The 24828-nt window shown below is 37.0% G+C and overlaps 1 protein-coding gene and 2 pseudogenes across 3 annotated transcripts in view; all 3 read right to left on the reverse strand.

Annotated features, from left to right (window-relative positions):
• Positions 1-24828, reverse strand: part of GPRIN3 (GPRIN family member 3) — a 66317-nt gene that overhangs the window by 22222 nt on the left and 19267 nt on the right. The gene's annotated exons all lie outside the window — the stretch shown is intronic.
• LOC120588321 (low molecular weight phosphotyrosine protein phosphatase-like) lies at positions 4038-5196 on the reverse strand (annotated as a pseudogene).
• LOC120588662 (uncharacterized) lies at positions 8438-8556 on the reverse strand (annotated as a pseudogene).

Raw genomic sequence — 24828 nt, forward strand, 5'->3', positions numbered from 1 at the left:
TGCAAATAAAGGAAAAGACAGCAAGCAGGTAAATCTGAAAAGCATTTTGAAAGATAATCCTCCCTTAAAATCTGCCCGATAACATTAACCAAAAGCAATTGCTCCATCTCTCATCTCCTTGTAGCAATTTGTCTATTGTTTTACCAACCTCAGGGCACTTCTCACATCTTGCCTCATTCTTTGTTCTCCAGGCAGCAGGCATTGCTAGTGCAAAGGCGGGAGCTTGTGGGGAAGAGTAGAGTTTGACATGGCTGCTGGATCTGAGCATGAGGGCAGGATAGAGAAATAGGATGGAGGGATCACACAGGGCTTCTTTAGGTCTTTGCTCATGTGTCAGTTTTTCAATGAGGTCCCTTCAGACCAGGCTATGGTTAAATTGCAAGTCCTCTGACTTCCTCTCTTTGTCACTTCTGAAGTCTTACTTGTTTACTTATTTTTTTTCCCCCCATAGCACTAATCACCTTCTAAAGTACCAAAACATTTGCCCACTTATTGTGATTACTGTGTACTGATGTCTTCCCCTGCTGGAATGCAGGCTCCCAGATGGCAACACTTTTGTCGACTTTTGCTTACTGATGTACCCCAAGTGCCTAGATTAGTGAATGGCCCATAATAAGCTCTCAGCAAATGTTAATACTGCCTTTTTCATTTTAGCCTGCCTTCACAGTATGTTACTGTTTCTATGATTTTCATTTAGCTTTTACTGATTGCATTTAAGGATAGGTTTTTCCTTGAGGACATATACAGGCAAGGTAACCATACATTATGGATGTTTTGGGGATAATTGTAGTTCAAAATACTGAGTTATATTGCCACCATAAGTATTTTTATATTTGCCTCAATTTTCTTTTAAGATATGTCTTAATGTAAAGGGATCTATCTATCTATTCAATGTTCTTCTTTTTCAGCTAACTAATTTAGATGATAAATTCTATTCTTCTGAAGGTATCTGCTATGTATAGAGATGGACAATTTCTAATCCATCCCCAGGTAAGATATATCTTATTTGGAGACTTGTAAGTAACTGATTATAATGCCTCTTTTTACTTAAAGTACTTAAGAGAAAATGTAATCTCTAAATAAATTTATAGAAAAAGACCAAAAATTACACAATATCCTTTCAGATTTGTCTTTCCAACCTAGGGAATACCTATGTTTATATTTGCTCCTCATATCTTTTATGTAACATTTAAAACTTTGCAATTCACTAAGCAAAGGTTGCTAGGAACTTACACTGACGCTAAAATTCCAGATTACTATAATTTTGTATAAGGTAGAACATTAAAATGTTGTGTGATTTCCCATAATACATCAGCTAGTGCTTTTTTACTATACTATTGTTGGACCTAACCTCTTTTCTTCCTTTCCTCTTTCCCTTCTTCTCTCCTCTCCCCTCTTCCTTATTTTTGTTGGTATAGACATAATATAATTTATCAATATTTTGTAATATAAAGCAAGAATATAAATCAATATATTTTATTAGTTACATTATAACAATATAATATACTCTGTCTCATAAAATTATGAGACAAAAATTTTTAAGAAGCTTCCTCGGTAAAGCTGACATGCCTGCAGAGCTGAGAACCAACACATTATATGCCATATTCAAGTAAATTCACACAAAATGCCATATTTTTGTTTATTTAATTGGCAAAGATTAAAAATAACGTTCAGTGGTCGCAAGGATGGAATGAGAATGGCATTGTTGGCATTGCTGATGGAAACACATATTGATCAACAGATCTGGAACATCACAAATACCTATATATATATATATCCTTTGAACCAATAATTCTATTTCTGGGAATTGAGCCTAAGGAAGTAAATAAAATAACTAGTAAGGGTTTATGAACAATGAAATTCATTCTATGGTTATATAGTAGACGTTCTCTAAATAACCTCCCCCCAACTGATGAACTTTCCATTCCTAATGTAAGATTTACTGATGAAACCCAGGACTTGGCAGCTGGTAGACACCTCTCAGGTGGGTCTGCCCAGTTCTGCTCCTATCACTTATGTTGTTTGATGACCAAGAGTCAGTGGCTCTTTCTGAATGTGTTCATGCCAGTTGTCCTTGTTCTTGTCACCACATAACTTGACTACAACTATATTACCTAAAAAGGATAAAATAAGGAAAAATCGATCTTGTTTCTTGCTGAAAAATATAGCCATTGAATTAGGACTGAGTGAGACAGCTGTAGAAGAGGAACATAATTATAAACACTTGACATTTTAATTCTGAATTAGAAATGCTTTGCTTCACTGCAACAAAAGGAGTAGAAAAATACTGAGTCCATTATGAGTTTACGAAAGAGGATATGAAACTCCAGCCCATGATTCCACTCGCAAAGAAAACATCTGCCCTGTATCAAAAGGCTGGCAAATGAAGAGAATACAAATATTTTAAGTTGGAAGAAGAATCTTAGGAATATATATATCATTTTTATAATTTCTCATTTTCTCTAATATTTGATAAATTGTATCAATGAGTCATGATGCTATAGGCTGTAAAATATTTATCTAATATAATATGTAGAGAAAATATATGTGTAGAAAAAATATTAGAAGAAAATAGGAAAATATATTAAAATATCAGTGGGTTAATATACGGTGGGATTATGGGTCATTTAAAAAATTTTATTCTTTATTCTCTTGTAGTTTTAAAACCCTGTAAACATAGTTTTATTTCAACTGTGTAAAGTGTAGCAAAAAATATAAAGAAGAGTAAGAATGAAGAAACAAGATTCCTACCAAATTAAACCCCAGAGCCCCAAGGTTTCTCATTTTATAATCCATGTTAAAACCTTGAGTTTCCCATTGCTAAGAATATCATGGTGAAAAAACGAGAAGGCTGTTCCTCTAAAATTGCACTTTTAGATCTTGTTTTATCTTGATGCACTCTCTGGGTCTTCGGATATTATCTCAGCTCTTTACTTTTTCTAAACTAGTTCTACATATGAGTCTTAAGTATATAATGACTCCACTAGATGTCTGGGAGGACATCTGGGGTTAATCCTGCCCAGCTGAGGTAGAGTACTTAAAAAGCTTTAGAAGGCTTCCAACCACCTGACTGCAAGGCTCGTGATGACTCTGGTTCAACAGATTTCACATGCCTGTCCTAGGAGTTGCTTATTGCTGCTCATTATTGGTCCTTGATATTCTTTCCTACCAGGGCTCCAGTCGGTCTCTGGCTTCTAGTTAGAACCATTTAGATGCCACAGTAATTTCTCTTTTACTTCTGGTTTTAAGTATTATCTCCTCTTACTGTTTTTTAATGTCTATATTTGAGGCCAACCTTGAATAATAGGGAAGATTTCAAGTATACGGTATAGGGGAGTGGTCAGGAAATTAGTGGAATCCACAAAGAGAATGGTGCAGACATGGGGGTGGGGGGTTAAATATACTATTTATTCAGAGAAAAGTAAGCTGTCCTGATCATTTAAACATACTGTACTTATAAGCATTAAAAATATTTTAAAATTAAATCATTAAAATATTTTTTAGCTACTACATGCCTGGATATGCCTGACTTTTCAGATTGAATGCTATTTGTATAATTACTGATATTAATATGTGGTTACATAAAGCTGGCTGTTGGGAGCTAAAAGCTGAGTTGTTAGATTGGGTAGAAAGTCTTACTGGCTTTTTAAAACAAATTTGGTCTTTTGGGTAGGCAGTAGGAAGCTACTAGAGGTTTTCCAACAGTGAAACAATTAGGAAGTTTAAAAAATAAGCAGATTTCAAGTATCACTGACTAGCAGAGAAGAACCCACAGGTGGGGAGATCAATTACAAGCCTATTACCACATAAGAGGTAGAGAAGAGTCCACCGATGTCGTTAACATAAAGAATATAAAGAAAACAGAGCTATGAAAACTAAGGCAGAAGTAGCACTGGCAGTAATATTAAAAGACTGATGGCCCATAGGAAGCAAGACTAGAGAAGGAATCAGGATGATTCCTGGATTTCAAATCACAGTCGCTTGGAGAATGTTGCGGAGGTTGTCAAGCTGACTCAGGAATAGGGACTAAAGCTGGACTAGTGGGCCTTGCCTAGGAAGGCTCTGCAGCACCCTGCACATAGCTAGTGGACGGTCTCAAAGTCGGAGTCATTCCTGTAATAGCGGGGGCTTCGATGATGAGTCGTTTTTCCGGATGGTAGCTCCCAAGCAAGTCCACCTGTGTTTCGCTGTTTTTAACTTGATTACTCTTTCTAGTCGAGTCTCTCAGATTGCTTTCATCCATATATAGTATGTAATCAAATGTGGCAAAGCTTCTTTGGTAACCTGCCGGGCACTGTGACTCACGGGGACACCATGCTTCTTATGCAATTCTGCCCTCAATAATCAGGAGGGTTTCCTATCTCATACGTGGATGTCACTGCACTGTCTATTCTCCAAGCATCTGAAATGTTTTGATCAGTTACAAGTTTTCCGAAAACTGCTTCTGCAATGGGTGATAGGCAGACATTACCCAGACACACAAACAGCACCGACTTGGGGACCTGTTTCACCTTCTTCCCATGCCTGATGGTATGTTTCTTTTTTAAAACAATTGTGAGTCTTGGGATTTTTGCTTCCATGGACTAGTCAGGAGATGACAATTTTTTTCTGTCAATATATTAGCTATACCAGTGAATTTCAAGCTTTTTTGACACAATGCAGTATAAAAAAAATTATAACCCAGAACATGCATTCATATCCAACTGTTTATCTAGTCCAGTAAAAATAAAATGTTACTAAAAAACAATACTTAACTTCTGGTATTTCCTATTCGATCCCATTCCACTTAAAAATGCTGACTGAATTCACTGACCTGATATTCACAGTGACCCACAGATCGAAAAACAGGGAACTTAACTCAGAGCTCTATATATGATGTAACCACATGTTCAGCTTGGCTCTCTGGGCCCAGGACAGAAGCTAGCACACAGAGCTTTAAAAGTGTTGAAAACAAGAAAGAAGGAGGAAATCACATCTTTTGGTAGATCATTCATTTTTCTTAAGAAAGATTCAGTAAAATCATTACGTGGCAATCTCACTCAGTTTCACTATCTGCCAATTTAGTAAATTTGTTCCCAAGTCCCACATTCAAATTAATGGGTAATCCCAATTATAATATTAATCCAATAATCACCACAAATTGGGGTTTAAATCTCCAGAAGGTGATGTTCATATCTAATCAGAATATTACAGTGATTCAGACAATTTTAACAAGCTGTAAGAAAATTTAATCTGGAGTAAAATAGATTTATAGCAACAGAACTATAATTGCTAGAACACATAGTAACTAGAAAATGTGCCTAGTGATTACAAAACACTTTTTCACAAACTCTTCATTCTTTTTTTCACATTAAAATAAGCACATTTACTTTTGTTTGTTGTTGCTATTCTTATGAGGGTGTGGGATAACTGCTAGAAAGCTGCTTGTGTACTTCGGAAGATCTCCAAGGACAGTCTGTGAAAGTCTCTGAGGGTCTGTGAAGTCAGGACTTTTATAACGGCACTAAGAAGTTACTTGGCCTTTTGGCTATGGTGATATTTGCACTGATGGAATGAAAGGGTAATTTTTTTTTTTTATAGTAATCATGTTGAATTTCATAGTGTCTTGGAAGACATTTCCAAAAGAAAAATTGCAGGAAGGTGGCATGGGGCAGTAGGAAGAACACTGTTATGCAGAAGACACGGGGATTGATCTTTAAGAGCCTCATGCTCATCTTCAGATGGGAAATAAGAGGGTTGGCCTAGATTAGCTGGGCATTGAGTTCTCTGGAAAGCTTCAAAGAAATTACAGATTGTTGTGTCCCCCTAGCTCTACAGACTCAATCTATGTGTTAATTAGAAACAGCTTCATATAAAAGCCAACCGGGATGTGTGTGGGGGGGTGGTTCACATCCTATTATGATTTAGGTGAGCTTTTTACATGCATAGCAGGCTATTCCTTCTGCCAAGTGGACTTATACTTACAGGGTCAAATTTTTCTTCAGAAAACTGCTCTGGCCCTGCTTCAAAAGTTCTAGACCATAATGCATGTCTGCCATAATTTACCAGAGGAAAAAATTTTAAGTGGGTATTATCAAGCACCCACTGCAGACACAATGTCACTAAAACACGCATGGAACATCTAACTTTAAGCAGTGTAGCTACATAGTGAACATGGCCCCAGGTAACTTAGACAGTTGGCTTCTTGTGTCAGATGCCCTCGAAGGAATGCATTTCCTGAGGGCTGGCTATCTCTCCCACCTGCCAAGTGGTGCAAGCCAGGGCTCCCACAGTGCCTGCTATCAAGATGGGAACTGGAGAGTTGGCAGTGGGCCAGGGAACAGAGGTGTAAGGAACTGGGATGGGCAGCAGCTCATAAAGAATCAAGGTCAGGTATTTATAGGACCAGGCAAGGACTGGGGCCTCCCTGGCTGAGGCTGTGGGTAAAAATGGAGCTACTCTGCCAGCAATTATTTCTTTCCCATCTCCTTGTTTTTCCAGTGTTTCCCTCCTTCCTATAACCTTTCCAAATACTTAGATTGGCACTGAGACGGGGGAGTGAAGACCAGGTGGCTGCTGTCCTACCTGGGAATGGTCAATTACTGACAGATAACTGAAGTAATGGCTGAGGTTGATGGCTGAGGTTTGGCATCCAATACGGTCACTGAGGCAAGACAGGCATAGGAGCTATAGATGTGGCCAGAGAAACTTTGGCCTCTGGCAAGTACCATGTCCTGCTGACTTCGATATTTGCTAGTAACGGGCCAGGCAAACTCTGTGTGTGTGTGTGTGTGTGTGTGTGTGTGTGTCTGTGTGTCTGTGTGTGTGTAGTGTGTGTGTGTACGTGTGTGTGCGCGCGCACCCACACATGGCGGTGGGGGTAGAAGGCAACTAACCTTAGAGTAAAGCAGTGCCTTTGCTTGAGGAAAGACTTTGAATAGAAGACAGGTTTGGCCCTGTGATTGCAGTAAAAATTCAAAATTTTTACCAATGAGTCTACATTTCGCTATTTAAGATTGCAGTAAAAATTCAAAATTTTTACCAATGAGTCTACATCAATAATAAAATAATAGCAACCTGCCTAGAGCCAGCAGCCACTCAATACTAGATGGAGTTAACACTTTCTTTAACTTTAGGTTGTATTTGAGTATCCTAGAATCAGAAGGAGAAAAAGAATCAAAACAGAGATAAAAGACAAAAGAATAGTTTTCGTCTTCTTCAGAACCATTCCCTGACAGTGGGATAAGATTTGCTCTGGCAGGCCTGTGCCTTGGCTAACACAATAATAACTGCATACATTTTTGAAGGAGCAGAATGTAGCCCTCCTTCCTCACTCATTTTCTACGAGCCCTGCAAAGAGCTGTAGGAACAATGATTGTGCAACCCCTTCCTTGGTTGTTATTTATTTCTTCCTTAGTGAAATAGACCTTCATTTGCCTCTGTGTTCATGTCACCAGTAATGATGAACTGTAACGTCATTACTGTAACGCAATCTGGGATCATAATCAGACCGGTTAATTTTGCTGACACATTTCATAAAGAAAAAAGAAAAACAAAACCTCAATTTGCCTAAATGATCTCTACAGTGGGTCAGGTTTATGTGGAGCTCTCAGTTCCATAATGAATAATGTCTACAATTAACAAAGGTCAAGCAGACAATTTTAAGGGAAAGTTCTGTGAGCCTAACTTGCCTCAGAAGAATTGAATTCCAAGAAATTCTTGCTTAAATTAGTAGTAAAGGGATAAACAGTATGACTTGTTTTGGAGCTCAGAGTTATCTGTCTTTCTTCAACATACCAAATAATATAGAGTATTTTTGATACTAATAATACATTTTGAATACACTAAGCATTCTTTCACAAATATTTATTGATCACCTCGTATGCAGGTATGATCATGTATAATTGTATTTTATACAGCTTTTGCTTCTTATTTATTCTACTAATTGTCTATACACAGATCTTTAGTTTCTTTTTAGAATATTTATTTTGATTAGATTATTATCATAGCTTTTGCTAATGACATTCTAATTTATATTTTAATGCAATCTTTCTTAATTATAAATCCTTTTATTATAAACTAGAATTTGGATTTTCCTTTTCCTTATTATTTATATAATATATAAATGTCAAAAGATAAGCTGGAAAAGACACAATTAGCAGTTTCTTTTTAAAAATTTTATACAATAGAAAGACATGTCGTTAGTATGACATCCTTTTTATAAGAACACATGAAAAAGGAAAGATTGGCCATTGTGGCTCAAGGGAAGAGGCATAGAAATGAAGTAGAAGGATGAAGGGAGATTCATATTAAATTAACTAAACAAGATCGGGTCCTTTACAGACCACTGCTCATAAACTATAATCAGTTGAGAAGTATGATTAATTAAACCAACAACAATAACTATAACTAAACTTTATTTTTATTTATTTTAATAAGAGTTCTTTTTTTTTTTTAATGCCTACAGCACCTGGTGTTCCTAGGTGGTCTCTCATCCAAATACTAACCAGGCCCAACTCTGCTTAACTTCCAAGATCAGATGAGATTGGGCACGTTCAGGGTGGCATGGCTGTAGACTATAACTAAACTTTAGAATACAAAAAATTTAAAGAAGAAGTAATAATGAAAAAAAAATCCCTAACTTCACTATTGAGAAACACTAATGTTTTAAAAAAATGAACAAGACAAACAAACAGACTCATGGACATGGACAATAGACTAGTGGTTACCAGAAGGGAGGGGGGAAGGGGGTGTAGATGGGGTAAAAGGAGTCAAATATGTGGTGACAGAAAGAAATCTAACTATGAGTTGAACACACAATATAAATATAAATATATATATATATGCCTCATTGTTAAAATGTACAGCTGAAGCTTACTGAATTTCGTTAACCAATGTCACTGTAAAAATAAATAAATTAAAAAAAATAAGACTTTTATGTTTTTTAGATCAGTTTAAGGTTTACAATAAAATTGAGGGGAAGGTATAGAGGTTTCCCATACACTCCCTCTCCTCACACAGGCATAGCCTCCCCTACTATCAACATCCCATACCACAGTGGTACATTCATTAGAATTGATAAACCGAAACTGACTCATCATAATTCCCAATGTCTATGGTTTACATCAGGGTTCATTCTTGGTGTTGTATCTTATATGAGTTTGAACAAATGTATAATGACACGTAGCCATCATTATGGTATCATACAGAGTATTTTCACTGCCCTAGAAATCCTCTGTGCTCTGCCTTTTCATCCTTTTTCCCATCCCACTCCACCCCTAACTCCTGGAAAACACTGATTATTTTACTGTCTCCATAGTTTTGACTTTTCCAGATGTCATATATTTAGAATTATACAGTATGTAGCCTTTCAGATTGGCTTCCTCCACTTAGTAATATACATTTAAAATTTTGCCATGCCTGCCATTTGTGACAACATGGATGGCCCTTGAGATAATCATGCTAAGTGAGGTAAGACAGACAGAAAAAGATGAAAATCACATGATATCACTTATAAGTGGGATATAAACCTAAAAGCAACAAATGAACAGAATAAACAAACAGAGACTCATGGACACGGACAATAGACTAGTGGTTACCAGAGGGTAGGGAGTAGAGGGGTGGGGTGGGGAAGTAAGTAGGGTAAAAAGGGTGAAATACGTGGTGACAGAAAGAAATCTAATTATGAGAAGTGAATACATAATGTAAATATATATGCCTTACTGTTAAAATGTAGAACTGAAACCAGATTTCGTTAACCAATGTCACCATAAAAAAATAAATTAAAAAAAAAAAGTTTTGCCATGTCTTTTCACGGGTTTTCATTTCTTCTTTGCACTGAATAATATTCCATTGTCTGGATGTTCCACAGTTTATTTATCCATCTACCTAATGAAGGACATCTTGGTTACTTCCACGTTTTAGTAAATATGAATAAAGCTGTTATAAGTATTCATATGCAGGTTTTGTGTGGATGTAAATTTTTAACTCCTTTGGGTAAATACCAAGCAGTGCATCTAGTGGATAATATGGTAAGAAACTGCCAAATTGTCTTTCAAAGTGGCTGTACCATCATCTTGCATTCCCACCAGCAATGAATGAGAATTCCTGTTGCTCCATATCCTTGCCAGCATTTGGTGGTTGAACATCTACTAATATGATTATTTGCTATTTGTATATCTTCTTTGGTAAAGTAGCTGTTCAAATCTTTGACCCATTTTTTAAAAATTGGTTTGCTTTTTTTCGTATTGTTGAGTTTTAAAGAATTCTTTGTATATTTTGAAAAACAGTGTTTTATTCGATGTGTTTTTTTGCAGATATTTTTTCCCGGACTGTGGCTTGTTTTCTAATTCGCTTGACATTGTCTTAAGCAGAGCAAATGTTTTTAATTTGAATGAAGTCCAGCTTATCAACTCTTTCTTTCATGGATTATGCTTTTGGTGTTGTATCTAAAAGGTGTCTGTTATACCCAAGGTTATCTAGGTTTTATCCTATCTTATCTTCTGGGAGTTTTATAGTTTTGCATTTTACATTGAGGTGTATGATCCATTTTGAGTTTATTTTTGTAAAGGGTATAAGGTCCATGTCTAGAATCTTTTCTTCTTTTTTGCATGTCCAGTTGTTCCAGCACAATTTGTTGAAATGACTATCTTTGCTCCATCGTATTCCCTTTGCTCTTTTGTCAAAGATCAGTTGACTATACTTATGTAGGAATATTTCTAGACTCTGATGACATATCAATTTTTCCATTCACCTATTTGTCTATTCTTTTATCAATATCAGACTGTCTTGATTACTGTAGCTTTATAGGAAGTCTTGAATTTGGGTAATATCAGCCCTCTAACTTTGTTCTCCTTCAATATTATTTTGGCTATTCTAGGGCTTTTGCCTCTCCATATAAGCCTTAAAATCAATTTGTTGATACCCACAAAATAAGTTGCCAGCATTTTTATTAGGATTGCATTGAATTTATAGATCAAATTGGGAAGAACTGACACCTTGACAATATTGAGTCTTTTTATGAATGAATATAGAATACCTCTCCAGTTATTTAGTTCTTCAATGCGGTCTGTCATTGACTAAATGTTGTTATGTGGTGTATGACTATATTTAGGCACTGTTACAAGTCCTACTTTATAATTATGAAAAACAAGGAACACAGAAGTTAGGGAACTTACTCCAGATCACACAGTTAGGATGTGACCAAAGCTTGATTTGAACCTAAGCTTTGTGGTTTCAGAATCTTAGACACTATAACCTATCCAAGGATATATGTTACCATAGAATTTAGTGGTAGGCTACAGAAGCAAAGCATAGTAGAGAACTGTCACTGGGGTAAATGAACTCTAAACACTCTTCTCCATTCCCAAAACCTGATATCAGTTAAAGTCTCCAGATTCAAAATCTTGGGAGAGAGGCTCAGTTGGCCCTTGCCTGGGTGAGGGCAGGCACCGTGACTGATAGTTCTACTAAGGCTGCACACAGAGGAAAGAATCAATTCCTCAAAAGGAAATGAAAGTATTGTTGTAAACGGAAGGGAAATGAATATGGGAAGGCAACAAAAACATGCCCGTTACATGAAACAGAAGAAAAGAAGATTTTTATTCATATTAATAAAGAGTTCACAACGGTAACTCTTGTGTGAGAAATTCCTCAACTGTCTTAAGAATATGTCCTCAGTATACAGCTTTATTTGGAAGGAATGTCCTTACTCCTTTTCCCTCTCCTGCCCCCGCCCCAAAGCCACTCAACAGAGCCCATCAGGGAAAAACTCTTCCCTAACTTCATGCAGCTCTCGATTCTTATATAGCTTTGAGTCTCTCACTATCCAACTTCTTGAAAAGATAGTCTACAATCCCTTCATTCCTCCCTTCCTGCAGAGTCATTTCCAAATCTATCATCTTGTTTCTTCCTCTGTCCTTCTTTCCATGTCACCAAAACAGCCCTTGCTAAAGTCACCAATGACTAGATTTTGCCAAAACAAATACAGTCATGCATTGCAGAATGACGTCTTGGTCAACAACAGATAGCATATATGACAGTTGTCCAATGAGATTACAATGAAGCTGAAAAATTCCTACCCCCTAATGATGTTGTAGTGCTTATAATGTCATACCACATGCATGATATGTTTGTGGTGATGCTGCTGTATACACACCTGCTGCACTGCCAGTCATTTAAAAAGATAGCACATACAATTATGCACAGTACATAATACTACATAATGATAATGATAATCAATGAGTATGTTACAGTTTTAGAAACTTTACTATACTATACTTTTTATCATTATTTTAAAATGTACTCTTTCTACTGATAGAAAATGTTTGCTGTAAAACAGTAGGCCATGTTACGTGGGCAGCAGCCTCATACATCTTGCATTTACTAAGTCTCTTGATTGCATCATTTTTTTCTTGTGCTTGATTTAATCTCATGTTGTTTTGTTCACTATGGACCTTAAGCATACAAAATCCACTGCTAATGTTGCCAGTAAGAGGCCACATCAAGTAATTGACCTGAAAATGAAATTAAACTGATTAAGAACGATGAAGGTAGAAAATCAGTGACAGTTATTGCTCACCAGTCAGGCGTATCCCATTCTACCACAGCTAAAATTTTGAACAAAATGACAGAAGCTGTTAAAGGATCTGCTTCACTGAAGGCAATGAGACTACCAAAAATTTGAGAAGGGCCTTTGTTAGACATGGAAAAACTTCTAATGACCTAGATTGAAGATCAGATCCAGAAGCATATCCCTCAAGCACCATGATTATCATGGCCAAAGAAAAATGTTTGCAGTGTTAAAAGAAAAGCTGCCCTTGCGTACAATGTTGAATTTACTGCTAGCTCTTGGTGGTTTAAATGATTCAACAATCGTTATTCATTACGTTATGTGAAAGTGAGTGGTGAGTCTGTGAGTGCTGATGTAAAGGTAGCTGAAGAATTTTTGTGTGCTCTAGATAAGCTGATTGAAGGAGGAGATTACTTGCTAGAGCAAATATTCAATATGGATAAAACTTCCCTATTCTGGACACAAATTCCTAAAAGGGTGTTCACCCATAAGGTGGCCAAATCAATGCTAGGTATCAAAGCTTTTAAGGACAGGATAACAATCTTACTTGGGAGTAATGTTACGGGTACAAATTGAAAGTCTTTGTGATTTGGCACAGTGAGAATCCTAGGGCCTTCAAGCATATCAATAAGCACATACTGGCAGAGTATTACAGGAGCAATAAGAAATCATGGATGACCCACCTCCTTTTCTAAGATGTCCTCCTGAACTGCTATGCTAGTGAAATGGAGACAAATTGTTTTGAGAATGACAGATTTTTCAAGATTTTTCTTATTGTTGGTAATACTCCTTATTGTTGGTAATACTCCTTTTATTGGTGATCTTTATCCTAAAATCGAAGTAGATTTCTACTTCCAAACACTACCTATTTGATCCAAATGATCAAAGAGTTAAAGCCACTTTTAAGGCCGACCACCTGAGGGGAACCTTTGACTAGTCTATTGCTGCAACTGAGGATGGCACTGAGAAGACACTGATGCAAGCTTGGAAGAATTACAACATCTATGACTGCTTCAAGAACCTTGCTTGGGCTTGGGGTGATGTCACCAAGGAATGTATGAATGGCAACTATAAGAAGATATCAAGAGGTTGGTCCATGACTTCAAAGGACTTGCCACAGATGAGGAGCCTGCAAAAGTCAACAAGACTGTGGTTGAGATGGCAAACAACTTTAACCTGGGTGTAGATGAGGGTGACACTGAAGAGCTCCTAGAGGTGCTTCCTGAGGAAGTGACTAATGAGGAGTTGTTGGAACTGGAATAGGAATGCATAAACAAAGAAGAGGCAAGAGAACAGGAAATCACAGGAGAATAAAATGAAGACCCTTCTTCCCTGAAAATTCACAGTGAAGGGTTTAGCAGAAGCTCTTGCAGACCTCAACAAGCTCCTTGGAAAGTGTGAAAACATGAACTCCAACACTAAAAGGTTTTCATTAATAGAGAGGAACATCCATATTTTATTATCTGCTTACAAACTATTCTATAATAAAAAAAGAAACAAGCCAAGCAAACCACCGAAAAGAATAATACCTCTTCAAGAAGAGCCTCAGGCACGTCCTTCAGGAGGTATTCCAGAAGAATATTATCATAGGAGATGACTGCTCTGTGCATGTTATTGCCCCCAAAGACCTTCCAGTGGGACAAGATGGGGAGGTACAAGAGATATTGATGATCCTGACCCTGTGGAGGCCTAGGCTAATGTGTGTGTTCATGTCTTAGTTTTTAACAAAAATATTTAAAAAGTAAAAAAAAAAAAAAATAGAAAAAGGGTTATAGAATAAGGATAAAAAGAAAAAATATTGGTGTACAGCTATAACATGTGTTTGTGTTTTAAGCTAAGTGTTATTACAAGAGTTGAAAAGTTAAAAATTAAAAAGTTTACAAAGTAAAAAAGTTACCATAAGCTAAGTTTATTATTGAAGAAATAAAAACATTAAAAAAATGAATTTAGTGTAGCTTAAGTGCACAATGTTTAAAAGTCTATAGTGTAATGTCCTTCACATTCACTAACTACTCACTCACTGACTCACCCAGAGCAACGTCCAGTCCTGCAAGCTGTATTCATAATAAATGCCCTATCTTTTATTCTGTTATTACTGTACCTTTTCTGTTTAGATGTGTTTAGATACACAAATTCTTAACCACTGTATTATAAATGCCTACAATATTCAATAGCGTGACATGCTGTATAGGCTTGTAGATTAGGAGTAAGAGGTCATACGACATAGCCTAGGTGTGTATTAGGATTTACCATCCAGGTTTGTATAAGTGAAGTCTATAATATTCCCATAACGACACATTTCAAATGGTGCATTTCTCGGAACATATTCCCGTAAGTGAGGCATGACTGTAAATACTTTTCTCTTTTTATATTTGTTGACTTTTCTATAACAATTGACATTCTGAGGACTCTGTCCTCGTGGAAACTCTTTTTCTGATATGCTCTCACTTGGTTTTCCTCTTTTCTCGACAGAAGTCTCCTTCTTAAAGCCATTCTTTGATTCTTTTTTCCTCAGTTCATTTCCTAAATGTTGGCATTTTCCAGACCTTCTGCTCTTCTCACTTTATACACTAAACCTGGGGAACACAATTACCGATATGTCATGAATCTCAAATCCATCTATCGATCTCCAAAATAGCAGCTTTTCACTTAGAAGTGTTACTGATACCTCAAATTAAATATGGCCCCAAATTCATCTACTCTTACCTCTAAGCATGTTCTTCCTTAATTACCTCAGCAAATGTCACCTCCATCTCCTTACATAAGCCAGAAACTTCAAAGCAACTCTTTCCTCTCTTTTCTAATTCCTTACATCTAACAAATCACCAAGTCTTATAGATCCTTCCTTTCTAATATCTCCTCTATCTAACACCGCCTCTCTGGTCTCCCTATTGCTAATGTAATGTGGGCATTTACCATTTCTTGCCAGAATTATTTCAAGGGCTTCCTATATAATCTCTCTGCCTCTAATTTGTATCTTCTTCAATTCTCTACACTGCTCTCGGAGACTTTTCTAAAATGCAAATATGATCACGTAACTCCCCAAATTAAAATGCTTCGGTGACACCCACAGATTTCTGAAGGAAGTTCAAATTCCTGAGCTTGGCACACAGGCTCTTTGTGGTGAGGTTCCTGTTACCTCTTAAGTCTCCTAACTTGTTAATATCCCCAGAGTCTTTCAATCCAACCACTGAGAAGGATCTAAGGTTGATCAAAGGTGTCAAAACCTCTCCACTTTTAGTCATGTTGCTTCCAGCTTCCTGAATGCCTTCTGTATTGAGTTGCATACTGTTCCCTAAAATTCAGACCCACTTAGAACCTGTGAATGTGATCTTACCTGCAAATAGGGTCTTTGTAGATATAATCAAGTGAAGGCAAGTCATACTGAGTTAGGGTGGGCCCTAAATCCAATAAGACCAGTGTCATAAGAAGGAAATTTGATCATAGACATAGACGCAGGGGAAAAAGTCTGGTGAAGACAAGCAAGACTGGAGTGATGTATCTACTAATCAAGGAACAACAAGGGTTGCTGGTCACCATCAGAAACTAGGAGAAGAACGTAGACCGGATTTTCCCTCAGAGACACTGGAAGGAAGCCAGCCCTGAGCTTGATTTCAGACTTCCAGCATACAGAATGGTGAGAGAAAAATTCCTGTTGTATTAAGTCACCCAGTTTGTGGTATTTTGTTATGGCAGATCTAGGAAACTAATATACCCTTCTTCTCTTTATTTCCTTGCAAACCTCAAATCAGCTCAGCATCTCCTCCTCTGTGAAGGCTTCCTTGTGCTTCCCCATCCCCGAGCTTTTCCCAACCCCTGATTTAGATGCTCTCCCACTGCACCTATGCATATCTCTATCATAATGATATAATTGCTATGCCGTCATCATTTTTTTTCTTTGTTTTTTCTTTATTAGATGGTAAGCTCTAAGAGAGTAGAGAGGGTGCCTACCTGGCAGCCTCAGTATCCTGCATGAACCTGGCAAGAAAAAAAGGTGTGCAGTTAGCATTTCGTGAATGTTAACATGCCTCAGGAGAAGTGTGATTTTTATTTCCTTCAAATGGAATATTGCAAGTCATCAAGTAGAGTGAATATAAGTTAATGGGAAAAATAAGATTTCACATTATACCAATAATGTGCAAAGCATTGCCAACAAAATTACTTTAACATAAAAGAGCTGTTTCTATTATTGAAGTTAATTTTATTCACTGGCAATGATGAGAACTGTATCCATGCTATCTCAAATCATAAATTGTTTGCTTTGCATTTTTTTACTGCTTTGACTAGCAGTTTATAACAAAAATAAATATCATATGAATATCTAAGTAATAAAATATACTCTGTAAACAATAAAATAAATGAAAGTCAGGAACACTTACATCATGTCTTGTTAGCCTGACCATTGAGCAGTTATAATCTCTCACTTACTTTATTTGGACAAATCCACAGATTTATAAGAGTTCATTAAGAAAGGATCAATCCTGAGTGTGTAGAATGTTAGCCTGAGAACTCACTTATCAGAAATATTGGCACTTTACTCACCAAGAATGAGCTCCTCATAACCTGAAGTGGCTTAGTGGGCTGTTCCCACATTGTTATCATGGGAATTATGAATCGGTCTCAGAGTTTATGTTAGAGACTTACAAATCTGTGGAAACTTGCCTCACAGAGAGATAATAAGCTGGACTTGTTTACTTTTAAGAATTCATTATTATTTGCCACACATACAGTTATATTACCCTCGGTAATGGAGGATATTTTTTCTAACAGTGATATGAACATCATCCATATATGTTCAGGAGTAAGAAGACCACATGTTACTAAATGAACAAAGCTAACCAAGGACTTTGTATTTTGCTTGTAAAACCTCTTGTTTAACTGAAGGCTATGAGATGAGATTAAATCAGGATCTTCACAGTAATTATTTTCCTTATTCTCTCAGCTCTTATGCAACTCCTATGCTAAACAAAGGACCTGAAGTACTAAACATGAAAATATTACTTTTTTCTTTTAGCTATCTCCAATTATTAAATATATATACTAGTACCAGGCCTATGGTAGTTTCTAGAGAGCCACAAAGATAAGCAAAACTCAATCCTTGTCTTCAGGGACTGGTATATGCTGGGGAGAAAGACAATTTCAGCGCCAGAGATTTCAAAGTAATACAAGAGAACGACTCATTCCAACTCGTGCAATCTGGGAAGGCTTCCTGGGAAACCAGTAGAAATCATCTGCGATACTGGGAAGGAAAAAGCATCAGAAACACTGTGTGAGTAAACACAGATCATGGTACATACAAGGGTGGGCTTCGAGAACAGCTCCAAGTTTAATAAGGAATGCATGGGAAGGAGAAATAGGAAAGCATCAGGCATGAAAGGTGAGAATAATGTTATTTATATGTATTTATATATGTGACATTTTAACATATATATTAACTCATTAATTCATTCATCAAACATTTATTGAGTAGTTGCTACGTCCCAGACACTGAGAATATCATGGTAAACATCCCAGTCCTCACCTTCGGGAAGTTTCTATCTAGTAAGAGAGGCAGAATCATAAAGGGACGATTGAAATACAAGGTAGCAAGCCCCTTGAGAGTGAGGCAGAGGGTGTTATGAGAGCACACTGTTGGCGCATCTAAGAGGGGGGGCCACCCAGGGCCTCTGAGTGAAAATGACAGCAAAGCTGCCTTAAGAGTTGAACAGGAGTTTGCCCATGGGTAGCAGAGGGCATTTGAGGTGCACATGATCAACAATGTGTGAACAGATGTGAGAGATAACCTGTTGGGAGGCATGGTTGAGGGTGGTGTATGGTTAGAACAGTAAGTAGTCAGGCATTGCAAGAGCTCCAGGTGCAAGGCTGTTGGTGAAAACAAGCCATCTGTCAAGAGATGGGGCTAAAGGGAGCCATAAAGCAAGATTGCGTTAGGCCTAGAACGACTTTACCCCAGGTCAGAGTCAGTGCCTTGATGAGACAGATGTGGAGACTGAAGGTAGAGGTACATTTCAAAAGCCTATTGTATACAAATGGCCAACAAATATATGAAAAGATGCTCAACATCGCTAGCTATTAGGGAATTGCAAATAAAAACCACTATGAGCTATCATCTCACAACCCGTTAGAATGGCTATAATCAACAGGACAAGCAATAACAAATGTTGGAGAGGATGTGGAGAAATAGGAACTCTCATACACTGCTGGTGGGACTGCAAATTGGTACAGCCACTATGGAAAACAGTATGGAGGTTCCTCAAAAAAAACTAAGAATTGATTTACCATATGATCCAGCAATCTCTCTACTGGTATTTACCCCAAAGACTTGAAAACCCATATCCGAAAATATATTTTCACATTGATGTTCATCATAGCAGCGTTATTCACAGTGGCCAGGACATAGAAGCAACCGAAGTGTCCTATGATAGATGATTGGCTAAAGAAGCTGTGGTACATATATACAATGGAATATTACTCAGCCATAAGAAGAGATGAAATATTGCCATTTGCGACAAGATGGATAGATAATTGTGCTAAGCGAAATAAGCCAGACAGAAAAAGTAGAAAATCACATGATACCACTTATATGTGGGATATAAACCTAAAAGCAACAAATGAGCAGGACAAACAAAAAGAGGCTCATGGACATGGACTATAGACTAGTGGTTACCAGAGGACTATAGAGTAGTGGTTACTAGTGGGGTGGGGGACGACGGGGGCGGGTAGATGGGGTAAAGGGTATCAAATATAGGGAGGTAGGGGGAGGGTGAAGTGGGTAAAAAGGATCAAATATATGGTAGCTGAAGGAAACTGGACTTTGGGTGGTGAACACACAATAGAATATACAGATGTTAAATGATAATGTACACCTGAAAATTATATGATTGTATTAACCAATGTTACCCCAATAAACTTAATTAAAAAAAAAACCCCACAAAAGCCTATTGTAGAAGGTACTATGAGAATTAGGGCAGCAGTTGCAGGAATCGAGAGGAAGGGATGTACTAGAAATAATAAAGAGATCAAATCACCTGTTCACCATGATTGATTGAAAGTGAAGGACGGGACAGAAGTAGCATCTGAGGTTTCAAGATGAGGCAGAAAGGTAACCGGATGCTATGGTAAATGCTATGATAAATGTATTCATTGGATACCACGTAAATTTGTGAGAGAAGGAACCCTGCCCACCTTGAGGAGGGTCTGGAAAGCTTTAAGGAGCAAGATGATCCCTGAGCTCAGGCCCGAAGGATGAAGAGTTAGTCAAGTGAAGGAAAGGGTGGAGGGAAGGAGGCCACTCAAGGCAAAAGGAACAGCATGAGCAGGAGACTGAAAACAACACATTAGAGAACTATTAGCCATTCTGAATTACTGTGTTCCTTATTTTCTGAAAACACTTCTCATTGTGAGAGGTTGTTTTAGCATGGTGTAAAAGTGTGCTTCTGGGATCAGATTTGGACTCAAACCCAGCTTGCCACTTAGCAGCTGTGTGGCCTCAGGTAAATTACTTAACTCCTCAGTGCCTAAGGCTTAAACACTTGTAATACAGGGGTGAAAACAGTATCTACCTACTAGGGTTGTTCTCTCTTAGAAGAGAGCTTGGCACACAGTGTTAATAGCAGCAGCAGCAGCACTATTAGTGGTAGAAGATTATTTGGGCTTTCTTACTAACTCACCACCAAGTGTAGTTTCCAAGACCACTGCCCCTTTCCTATCTCCTTTTTCTCCCCCATCCATTCCACAATCACAGATTAAACAAGATCGTGGTCTATCAATTGACATACTGATTCTGAAAATGTGTTGGAAATCTCTGGCTGCATTGCAAAAATCTCAGTTCCCGACTGTTACCCATCACTTCTTTTTACTTTTCACAGAAGTCCACACCTATGTTTCTTACTATGCCCTTTCTCCATAATTATTCCTAAAAGGAATTACTAAAGATTCACCTGTAGGCAAACTGAAATTGATACTGATGGGGAAAAGGCATATAAAGTAAATAAGTGAAATAAGTCAGACAAAGATAAATACCGTTTGACTTCACTTACATGTAGAATCTAAAAAACAAAATAAATGAACAAACAAAATAGAAACAAACTCATAGATGCAGAGGACAAACTCTGATGGTTGCCAGATGGGAGGAAGGTTGGGGATTTGGGCAAAAAAGATGGAGAGATTTAAGAAGTACCAACTGGCAGTTACGAAACAGTCAAGGGGATGAAAAGTACAGCATAGGGAATATAGTCAATAATACTGTAATAATTACATATGGTGTCAGGTAGGTGTAAGCCTAATCGGGGAGATCAATTTGTAAGTCATGAATGTCTAACCACTATGATGTACACCTGAAACTAATGTAATATTGAATGTCAACTGTTATTGAAAAATTAAAAAAAAAAAGTAAATCAGTGTATCCAAGAAGAACAGTGGACAAACTGGAGTTTGGGAGAGAATTGCCACAGACAAGTATCTTGTTGGAATGCCCACTCTTTGCCTAAATCTACAATCTGCTGCTCCAACTGCTTAATTTATTCTCAGTGGAAAAAGAAGTAAAACACTAGTTTTTCACTTAGATTAATGACTTTCTAGCTTGACTCATATTCCTCACTCGCTCCCTTTTTCTTTAGCAGAACAAATCTTTTTCCTTAACTTTTAGATATTTTTCTTTTTGTAGAGGTTGCTCAATCACACTAGTTTTTTGACGGAAGATATGTTTTCCTGATGTATATGTACATAAAAATTAAAAAAACATGATGCCTGATTATCAGGTGGGTGATGCTCATTAGAACCACTATACAATGATCATCCCAAAAATCTTGTATTTAATGATTTTAATTTTTTGTTCTCTGTCAAAGGCTTTACTTTCAGCCAAATTCACCTTTTACTAGTGCTTCCCTATATTCTGTCTTTATCACATCAGATATACTTTCTATTTATTTAAAGATCTACCTTATATTAGGATAGCTTACAAAAAAATACTACAGTTCTTTTGTATTTTTTCTTCATGTGTACTCCAATGCAACTCCAATTTCCATTTCCTATGTACACATTTCCTATCTCCTCTTACATATTAATTTCCTATTTTTGTTTTATTCTTTGTTGTTGGTTCCAGGAACTTCTTGACTTCTTGACTTTTGGAATGATCAAGAAACAAAAATCTCTAAGAAGAAAAGTCACCAAGTACTGACAGGAAAATACGTGCTTTCTCTCATTACGTTAAATACAATAAACACCTAAGATACAATAAAGACACACACACACACACACACACACAAATCCAATTGTTAATCTCACAAAGATCTGGAAGACAGTACCACAGAAATAATTACAAGGCAAATTATTTTTAAAAAATTTTCTCCCATAGCCACAAATTTTTGAAGAATTCAGTACTGAACTCAATGGAAAATTGAACTAAATTCAATAAATATTTATTAAGGATTCCTATGCATTAGGCATTGTGCTAACTTTTGTGGGGTCTATACAAAGGTATAAAAAGATAAATAAAAGCTGGTATTCCAAAACCGAACATTTTAGAGATGATATACCCCTAAAAATACTCTCATGTTAGACATGTCGAGGAAAGTGCTCTGGGATTGCAAGATGGCATATATTCAATTAATACTAGGGTAAACTTAAAAGGCTTTTTGGAGGTTCTGGTAAAAGTCTTAAAAAATATATACATATAATTTTATTTCATTAAGCCATTGAAATTTTGAGGTATATGTTATTAGAGGTTCATCTCCTCTAGTTAATACATCCAAAATGACCAAATTGGATTGTGTGCTATTTCCTAGTGTAGGCTAAAGATTTGAGTTGAGTTTTAAAAGCTGAGCCTTATGGCAGAGCGGAGAGCCCAAGCAAGGATTCAGGCAGGAAATTAGCTGAAGGAAGAGAGCTGGGAGTAGATTGGGATACTCGTTGGGAAACATGGCTCTAGGCCCAAGTCTATTATGAATAGACTTCAATGCCAGGTTAAGAAATTGGATTTTATTGCAGAAATTATTTCAAAGTTCTATACCTTGAAATGAGAGAAAAATGAATGACTCCATTAACTAAAACGTGGAATGAAAGAGAAGAAATGTGTGTATTTAGAAATGTTTTTGAATATTAGGAAAATCATAATAAATTCTAAAGAAAGATTACTAGGCTGATTCCATGATAATCTTGATTTTTACTGATTACTAAAAATATAGAAGAAAATTTGCTCTGGTTTCAGTGTTGAGTCAGCAAACTTTTATCAAATGACAACAAAAAATTTTTTATCAATTTTCTTGGAAGTTCTCATAATTTTTGATTTATCACTTAAACACAAGGAAATATGTGCCACCAAATTTCAGAGCCACAAGAGTCCTTAAAGATCACGAAATCCTGCTTCTTCCCTTGGATAGTTTACCCCAGAGTAACTGCAGATGTTCTTGAGCCTTTTCTGCTTTCTTATTGTTTCCTTAATTGCAAACATTTTCAAGGTGGCCAATTTGAGATGACATACAAGATGAGATTCTGGAAGAGAGAATTTTTCTCTTTTTCTTTTTCTCTTTGAAGAGCAAACTGGCTGTTACATGAATCAGAGATGCTCAGCCTCTTAGATAAAAATTTAAAAAATAATCAACATGACAAATAGATTTGGTGATTGTTTTATGCTGCCTTGGTTACTTAGTCATAAGACAATGAAAAAGTGTATACACAAACCCATATTCTTTTAAAATTTTTCCCTTAATGATTTTATAGGTCAACTAAGTTTTCATTATGACCTTCAGGACTGAAATTTAGCATTAATTCCACTTAGATGATACATCCCATAACAAGGCCGAAAGAAGCAGATGAGCAAGTTCTTAACCTGTGTACCTTGCTATGATTCAACTTTGGCCTGGATGGAAGAAATCTGTTTTTCCACGGAGAAAACCCTCACGAGAGTTACCAAAAGACAATTAGCTCTTGTTAAAACAGCATGGAGATCTTCTAAAACTGGGGAGGAAATACATTTTATCCTTTAAAGGTCAGGAGACGTTATTACGCAGCAAATTTAGCCCATGATTTATCTTTTAAAAAGGCAATCTCGCACACATACAAAACTTACAGGGGCTGGGCTACATTTTAAAAAATTCTTAAAGAATATTGAAAATGAGAATTAATTGCTAATAACAATACTAATATAGTTCCTATTTTTAAGCCTGCTGTGTATAAAATATTGCACTAAGTACTGTCTCTTATTTACTCTCCACAACAAGACAGCAAGGAGGTATTATTTTCTCAATTTAAAATGAGCAAACTGAATTTTATTCCTCATCCACCTTGAATGCCTGTCATGGTTTTTTTCACCACTGATCCTTTTCTCCCTGATGCTCTCTTTTGTTGCCTTTTCTTTCTACTTTTGGATGGTCCCTTTGTAGCCTTAGATCAAACTTATTACTTTTCTGACCCCTAAATATGGGTTTTATCAGCAATTCTCCCCTCCAGTCTTCTCCTTCCCTGTCCTAGGAAATCTCTGTCACACGTAGGTTATCTAATGGTGCTGATCTAATGGCTGTAATTCTAGGCATCACCTTCTCCCCACGTTCCTGTCTTCCTCCATTTTGTGACTGTGGGCCAGATATCTGACCTACATATTGTGCCAACATCCCAAACTCAGTGTTCCACCCAGGGTTCGACATCATTCTGTCAAGAAGAACTTTCCCTCCTGACATCTTTATTCCTGTTAATGGCACCAACATTCTCCCAGTCAGATCTGATTTAAAATCCTGGAGTCATTTTGACAGCTTCAGCTCCCTTGCACCCTATAATCATGCAGTCACCAAATCCTGCCAAATCTCTGGCAGAAATATTTGCAACTTTCTTTTCAATAACTGGAACTTAACAATACCTCACAGATTTACACAGCTCTTTAAAATATACAAAGTTCTCACACATATTATTTCTTATAATTTCCACATTATCCTCATAGATACAAAGACCAAGGCTTTAGAAACTTAGGTGATTTGTCCCACAGTTTAGAAGCAGAGTTAGGATGTGATCCCAGGGCCTCTGACTCCTGTTTTACAGGTGCAATATTCCAACAACAGCCTTTTCCAAGTCATGCTCAAGCTGGCACAGTGCTTCAGGCACAGTCTCTCTACTTTGCTCTAATACAGCATATATAATCACTAATAGACACTGTCTCATAATCACTGTCAAATTGACATTGTTTTAAAACACAGATCTGATCACATCACTCTCAGCTCGAAAGCTTTGGGTGGCTTCCTTCCTATACTGAGAAAGGTTCAAATTACATAACTTGGCACTGAAGACCC

Source organism: Pteropus medius, unplaced genomic scaffold (genome assembly GCF_902729225.1).
Source record: "Pteropus medius unplaced genomic scaffold, Ma_sr-lr_union100, whole genome shotgun sequence".
Classification (NCBI taxonomy): domain Eukaryota; kingdom Metazoa; phylum Chordata; class Mammalia; order Chiroptera; family Pteropodidae; genus Pteropus; species Pteropus medius.